We start from the raw sequence: 7,819 nt of genomic DNA on the forward strand, positions 1-7,819 counted from the left end.
ATTCCCCTCCTCCCCATCGCGCCGCTGCCTCTCCCCCACGGTCGGAGCAGCGTACTCTCTCCGCGCATCTTGTCGTCGCTGGGAGGAGCTGAGGACCACGACCCAGGCCACGGGTCAAAACCCTAGGCGCTGCCTCACACTCCTGCATCCTTCCATGTCCTCGCCCGCGGCGCTCCCTCCGATGTCCCTCCCTCTCCTCCCTCATGGCGCTCCCTCCCAGCCCCATCTGAGGGCGTGGCTCAAGCGCGCGCGAGCAGGGCCGCCGGTGGAGCGCGGCTCAAGCGCGCGGGAGCATGGCCGCCGGTGGGGCGCGGCGCGAGCGCGCAGGAAGCAGCCCGCGCTTCTCCATGTCATCTTCGTCAAAGCCTGCAGGTTCTCCCTATGTGCACAGCCGTTCTCCTCTCCGCTCCTTCTCCTCCCCATAGTCTGCCTTTTTGAGTGTGGTGGCGTCCAGTCCTGGAAAGTCCATGCCCTCCAGTATCCTCTCTACTCTCGGTTTCTCTCTCCCATTGAACTTTCTTCTCGGCAGTAAAGATGGGATGGCGTGAGGCGGCGGCATCTGGATCAACTTGTTCGTAGTAGTAGCAGCAAACAACGCATGTCTCTGAAAATCCTCCCTCTCTAAGGGCTAGGAAAATTATTAATTGATTTTTTGTGAAAACACCGTGTGCAGATCTAAGAAAAAAGAGAAGGAAGAATGTCGGGGGAGTTTTGTGAAGAATAAGAAGAAGGCCAAGGTCAATTTCTACGAGTCATATCTTATTCGATTAAATTCTCAAGTGATTGAACTATATGAATTGTTGATTTTCCTGAAAACTATGTGTGTCGGTTTGAGGAAGAAGATAAGAAAGAAGAATCTGGGGGGGGGGGAGTTTTCTGAAGAAGACCAAGGTCGTTTTAATGAGCATATTTTGTTCGGACAATTTCTCAAGTGGTTGAACTGTTTGTGAAATTCTGTTCATAAAGTGCTTAAATATTTTTGGGTGTTCGCTTGATGCATATTGCAGGATTAAGCTTATCAGTAGTTTTTTTTTGTTTGCAGAGAAAAAGGAAAAGGATCAATGGAGGGTTCTGATTTTATAGAAGCTGGTATACTTAACAGGACCCAAGCAATCTATCCTCTTGTGTGCATTTGTACAAAGAAAAGAAAATAGCTACCGCTTGTGGCAGTTAGTCAATTGAATCCTCTAACCTCTAGGTAACAATCTGATCCAGTGTATCAATTACGGAAACAAGGAATAATTTCCTTCTCCTGCCTAAGTTCACTCTTATTGCTTTTGATGTCCTACTACCATCCACAAAAGATGAGCTGATGCTATTAAGTTAAGCATTTTATTTATATACAGGTAACATGCGGTGGAGGGGAAAACCTTGGGCTCCTTCACCTCTTTCTCAGCCTCACCCGGATGCTTCTTGTTATTGTTCTTCCTTGCTTGGCTGTTGTGGATGCGCTAGGTTGTGTTGGTCAGGACATGGCGTGAAGGCAGCAACGCTCAGTGTCACTCAGTATCTTGGTTAATGTGTGTGAAATTTTAGATGTAGTGCGCCATTGATGTTAAACTTTATATTTTATTTTAGCATCTGGGAGAAAATTGGCCATAACATAACTTCAAAATTTTCTAACACTCTTGTATCAGCTTTATTAGGTTTTTATGGGTGAGCAATTCTAGGAAAGCTAACAATGCCTTGAAAATAGGCTGTCATAGTTTTTTTGAAGATATTTTATTTCGGAAGGATTTTAGTTGTACGAGTCCACGAGGGAGTGACTTTTGCTTATTCCAAGTTCATTCATTGGAACCACCATTTAGTTTGAGTACCTGCACTGCACAATTCAATACATATCATGGATATATCATTTAGCAGTATTTTATATATGTGGATCTTATTATCTTGTGGAAAATTTGTTTCTCTATAATGTGTACAATATGTCAATGTCTTTTTAGACCCAGAAGTGGACAAGGAGTATAAGAGGATCTCTGTCAGTATAAAGAAAAATGCAGAGAAGATCAAGGTACGATTAGGTCATTGAACCTTCGATAACTAATTTGGATCAGAGGTAGTAATAGATCTATGTTCATCTCTCTTTTGCACAATATTTCTTGAAAGGGATGAAACAACTTTTTAACAATATTTGTTTTGATCCAGCAAGAAGTGCGCAAATCTTTATTTTCCTGTTAGTCCAAATGTAGCAGAGGAGATTACATGGGTATGCTTTAGCACTACAATAGCTCATTCAATTTGCCTTTTCACTTTTCTTTTGCTTAAACCATGGAAGGGTTGGCCTCACGCTATGTCAGACATGGAGAATTAATTAGCCCACAAGCAATTACTTTTAGTACCAATTCAGAAATGCAGTATGCTGTGGGAATGGATGTTGTACACATTGTCAAAGTGTATATTACTGTTTTTTTCCTCCAGATTATTTAGTCCATCTAATACTCTAATAGAGAAAATATTTATCCATTGTGCTGGTTCAGGTTTGCCTTTCCCTCCTCTTTTCCCCCTATCTTGATAAACAACACTGTATATGTTTTTAGTATTTTGATTTTGCCATTTTCAAGTGGATGATTAGGTTCAGATCTTAGATGTTGTGTGATTTAGGTACTTTTTTGCGGTGCACATTTTTTTATCATGGCCATATACACATGTCTCCTAAAAGGTGCCATGAGATATTTATTGGTTGTAAAATCTAGAGGATTCATATTTGGCTGAGCGATCGCGTTGGCCATTGGCGCAAAATTGGGAAACTCCCAGGTAATCTCACCTGCAAATTTGACCATCCACGGGGCTGAAGAGGATCTGGCATGTATTTATATCAAGTGTTGTTGTGCAAGTACTACAACACCCTGAATCTATTAACTAGCCCACTAAGCACGCAGTACTGCACTTTTCTAAAAAGTTTCTGTTGAGTAGACTCATTAAATTCTGCTACAAGGTGGATCAGGCATTGGAGAGATAGTAAGCATGTTCTGGTCGATTAGGCCGCAGCTTGTCATAGTTTACAGTCACAATCGTATGTACTGCTGATTTTATTCTCAGAGACAGTGAAGGTGACTTGATTTCCGAGAGTTATGTACTTGCATATGGAACGGATTACTTTGAGATGCTCCTCGGAGCCATCGAACCAGGTGAGCTCGATGATTTGGTTGCAACTGATGGTACACTTTCTGCACCCATAAGACTCATTCGTGAGGATGTTTTACCTGTTATTCTCTTCTCTATAAAACTGAAATCTTGCATGAGACCATGCTAATCTTGGAACTGTGCATTATGTCTTTATTGCAGTGCATGCCAATAAATTTGTTCTGAGATGCACATCGGAGCCATCGAACCGGATGAGCTCGATAATTTGGTCGCAACTGATGGTACACCTTCTACAGCCATAAAACTCATTCGTGAGCATCTTTTACCTTTTATTCTCTTCTCTCTAAAATTGAAAACTTGCATGAGATCCTGCTAATCTTGGAACTGTTATGCATTATGTCTTTATTGCAGTGCGTGCCAAAAAAATTGTTCTGCTCATTTTCAGTGCCAAGAGCCTGTGGTTCAGCTATTAAGGTAGGTTCGTCCTATGCTGCTCAGGGTGATGGTCTGAACTGTATTTCCAGATAGTTGAGTGCATAACTTGTACTTATTTGTTCATCAATCCTACTCAAATTTTATTGAAAATGAAGATTCTAAGTACCTCTAATTAATGAGTTGCTAATGCTCCGTACCATTGTACATGTGTATTTCTGAATGGTGATTGACTTTGATGCTTCGACGTGAGAATATGTTAAATATAGTCCAAATGAAAGCTATGCATACCTTAGTCGGCAGTTCTACTAGGCCTCTTTTTGCCTAAATGGAAGCACAAATTTTCTAGCTAACTAATCAGTCTGCATGTTTACATGAGTTTCAAATTTTCACGATTCTGTTGTATTGTGTTTCTTTTTCTTTGTCAAATAATCTTTTATTTACTACAGAATTTGGTTTTCGTGATTATTTACTACGGAATTTTTCTTTTTATAAGATATGCATCACCATTTTTTTGGAGTAATATTTAGATTATAATTCCATTCCTGGTTGTACAAGTTATGGCATGCATAAGTATGAATCGTATGATAAAAATGTTAACCTGTGTTGCACCCACTCTAAAGCTGAAGATAGTATATTGTTGTTTTTTTGTTTTCATACATTTTCCTGGTTATTTTGTAGTGAAGCAGGAGAGCTTTAGAACTTGAGGTTTGTTTTGGCTCTATGTTCGAATGATTTTTGTTCTGATTGCATGGCACAAGCACATATATTGATATTGACATATTACCTGGAACTCTTCTACAGAAATCTCCTGCTGTCCATGTTCAGTTGTATTCTCTGTATTTTTATCATTTTTAATTTATGCATGATTGGACATCAGCATGTGTGAATGATGCTGCCTCTACTCATTTGTGTCGCCAAACCCATCCTGATTTTCCTCCGTCCTTACTCCTCTGTAGACAGCCCTAGATTACTTTTACCAGACAGTTCTTTTGTTATTACCGTAGTTGTATATTCAGCGTTCCGGTTCAGGCCGTGAGCTTCATAGGTTCCTTACAGTGCTTGTGTTTGCTAGCAAATGCAATGCAGAGCTACTGTCGGTTATTGTAAATGTAGAGAATGAATCTATGCTCTAGAAAAAATAGAATCGTATGTATGAAATCTGAAACAACACGAGATTCAGGATTAGAATTATAGTCTCTGCACACATTCTCGGCTACATATCTAAAATCGAATAAACTGATAGCAGATGTTCAGCTGGACTTTATTGTAGGAAATAAAAGTTCACTGCTGCTTTTTTACACGTGGTCAGTTGAAGTTTATTTATAAAAAATAAATGTTTGCTACTACTTTCTTTACATGATCAAGCTTGCTTGCTCGCTTACTCCTGGTTCTCTTTTCTTTTGTAATGCTCATGTGCATATGCAAAAGGTTGGCCACACGATGTATGTGTTATTTGGAATGTATCTTTTGTGCAATGGACATCCTAGGGATCCTCACATCTATTGTTCCATAATAAGTTGCTTACGAGAGATAACTTGGCTATTCATCAAACTGTTAATGATAACACATGTCTGTTATGTTCCGAGTTTGAAAGTATGGAATCATCTATTTTTTTAATTTGATATTGATAAGACTGTTTGGTCTATTTTTTCTAACACCTTAGAGTTTGACCTGGGAAATAATCCAAGATACTCTTTTTTTGCTCTAAATGGCGACAAACAGAAATTCGGTCTTTGCTAGAAGAATTAGTGTTCTATTTTGTACAGTACAAATGAATCTTTTGTTGACTTATATTATTTATTAACTATTACAATTTGATATATCTAGGTAATTATCTTTTATTGAGATCAGTTCCTCCTTTAAAGATTTCACTTGGAAATGAGGTATGTACCATGTAAAATCCCAAATTGTATGCATTCGCTTATAAGGTAGTGTCTTTGTATTGAAGAACCACTTCCACGCGTTTGTAGACGGAAAAGAGAGATGGCTAGCTATTCATATGTTAAATATATCCCTCTCTTTCTATAGAAACACAAAGGGACAACTGTAACACTCTAGACATACATTTAGATGCTGGAGCTTGATAGGATGTATCAAGTAAAGAAAGTTGCTTTGATTCTTCTTTCAGCTATGCTTACTTCTAGACTTCTTTTTGTTGCATCACTTCATTTACTAGGTTTCTCCAAAGGATAAAAAAATGGTGCTGAAACTATATGTACTCTTGGTTTTAAGCTACCCAAACAAGGTTGGAGCCAGGCCACAAAGTGTAATTACTGCTTGAATTTTTTATGTACGCATCGAGTGTCCAAGTTCGCGATTATAGTGACAATAACGCAATAAATATATTTTATTTATGGTTGCCTTAGTGGCCTATTTGTATAGTACACCATCTCTCATCTTGATTTATTCCATTACCCATCCTGCTTTTATACAATAACGCAATAAATATATTTTATTTATGGTTGCCTTAGTGGGCTATTCGTATAGTACACCATCTCTCATCTTGATTTATTCCATTACCCATCCTGATTTTATAGCTGTCGTAACCTTTAACTTGTGCTAGATTCAGGCTTTGCCACAAATCGTTCCAGGTTTGTAGATTTTATCAGTACCTAATAGCTGCGTAACCATTCGTTCTGGTGCATGGAAATTAGACAGTCTATTTGGATTTTAGTGTGTTGCCACTTGCAAAGTTAAGCGTCACTGTCTCGCTAAGCGTACTGTTGTGTCCACATGATTTGATACCTGCCTAATTATGCATATGTTTTTCCAGGAAGATGGTATCTTGCTTCTTATGGTCAGATTAGGTGTATTTAATTATATTAGCTTTGTTCAATTTGTTTTTAATGCTACAGGCTTATCTCTTATCGTCCATTTCAATAAAGGCAGCGATTGTACCCACCTAGGAGCTACACGACCACATATCAGTTATGGACCTTTGCTCAGGTAAACCCTTAGAGCGCGTTAGTTCCTCAATCAACTTGTTCTTACCCTATTGTATAAGCACTCACTTGCCTAGCTAACATTTGACATGTACTAATGCTCCCAGTTTTAGATGTAAATACTTTATTGATTAGAATAACTAATTTTCGTTGTGCACTCATGGATATACCTCCATTTACTGTATCTATGTTTTCCATTTCTGCAGCAGTCTCCCTCTCGAACTTGATGGAAGGATCTTTTAAAAATAAGCTTGTCTTATAAGGTTAAGCTCATGTAAAAACTCACTTTTCTACTCAGTAACACATTTTGGTGTAGTAGAATTTCTTTGTTTGTTATAGTAGAAAACCAATCTTAGGTTCATCGCGTTTTATTTTTCTGTCAAATTGTGCTATTAGAAATATGATTACTTCTCAAGGTCTGTCTATCGATCAAAGACATGGTTATGGCTGTTTTGAATATTTACACGCTTACTTCCTATTGAACTCAGAGGATAATCAAAATTCTTTTTAGAATATTACTCAATTTTATGCTAGAAGAACTTGGTGTTTCAAAGGATGAATTCCATCTTGAGCTATGTGAATATTGTTCTGTTTAACACATCTGCGCTACCAGTGGAGTGTTCTCCGGTGTACCTCTCGATGTATGTAATGAAGTCCAAGAGCTATGAAAACAACAGGAATTCTACATGTGTAAAAGCTACATGTGTTGATCTGGAGACAAATACAATAATCGTAAACTGCTTATGGGAATTGTCCATAAGCGTTTGCTACTCCTTTCGTGATTTCGTTTGATTTATCCTAATTTCATCATATCGACTTTTTTCTTTGAAATCTAAGAAAAATATCATTCCCTCGCCAGATTTTTATCGTTCATATACAAAATATAATTCTGGACAAATTCCACGGGATCGTGCGCCAAGGCGCACATTTAAATCTAGTTTATATCATAAGGGATGAGTTGGGAATTCAGTATGGCACACTTAAGTTCTTGTGTTCTTTTTTTCTTCTTCCTGAAACCAGGTTTTGGTGTCTTTTTTAACACTCCCATAATTGAAAGAATTTCCTACGAAATTCAGAGAAGCGTCAAAATGTAGGACTTCCCAGTTTAGAATACACTTATCTCCCACTAATTAATCGTCGCATCATAAGTTGTAACACAATCATATGGGATCTGTACCTCAGGCTTTGCTTATGGTATGTGTCCCAACTACCAGTACATCATACATTTAGCCTAGGCAGGCTTTGCTTAGGAGATGCGTTCTAAACGTCCAATACCATAACATCTGTAGTTTAGCTAGGCTTTGATTTGCTTGAGAAATCAATAATTGTATGTCTGTTGCCTAGTCAAGTCAAGATAA

The 7,819-nt window shown here is 38.5% G+C and overlaps 1 long non-coding RNA gene across 8 annotated transcripts; it reads left to right on the forward strand.

Annotated features, from left to right (window-relative positions):
• The first annotated feature begins 307 nt into the window (after window positions 1–307).
• LOC124673832 lies at window positions 308–6,924 on the forward strand. Of its 8 annotated transcripts, none has more exons than XR_006992841.1 (7): window positions 308–372; window positions 674–737; window positions 1,043–1,198; window positions 1,347–3,128; window positions 3,286–3,395; window positions 3,496–6,465; window positions 6,668–6,924. It is a non-coding gene; the product is annotated as an uncharacterized LOC124673832 (long non-coding RNA). The 8 variants fall into 8 exon arrangements; XR_006992844.1 differs by lacking the exon at window positions 308–372 and having other exon boundaries at window positions 379–737; window positions 3,496–4,224; window positions 5,347–6,465; XR_006992847.1 differs by lacking the exon at window positions 308–372 and having other exon boundaries at window positions 379–737; window positions 3,496–3,558; window positions 4,198–6,465.
• Window positions 6,925–7,819: the final 895 nt, after the last annotated feature.

Source organism: Lolium rigidum, chromosome 7, assembly GCF_022539505.1.
Source record: "Lolium rigidum isolate FL_2022 chromosome 7, APGP_CSIRO_Lrig_0.1, whole genome shotgun sequence".
NCBI lineage: Eukaryota > Viridiplantae > Streptophyta > Magnoliopsida > Poales > Poaceae > Lolium > Lolium rigidum.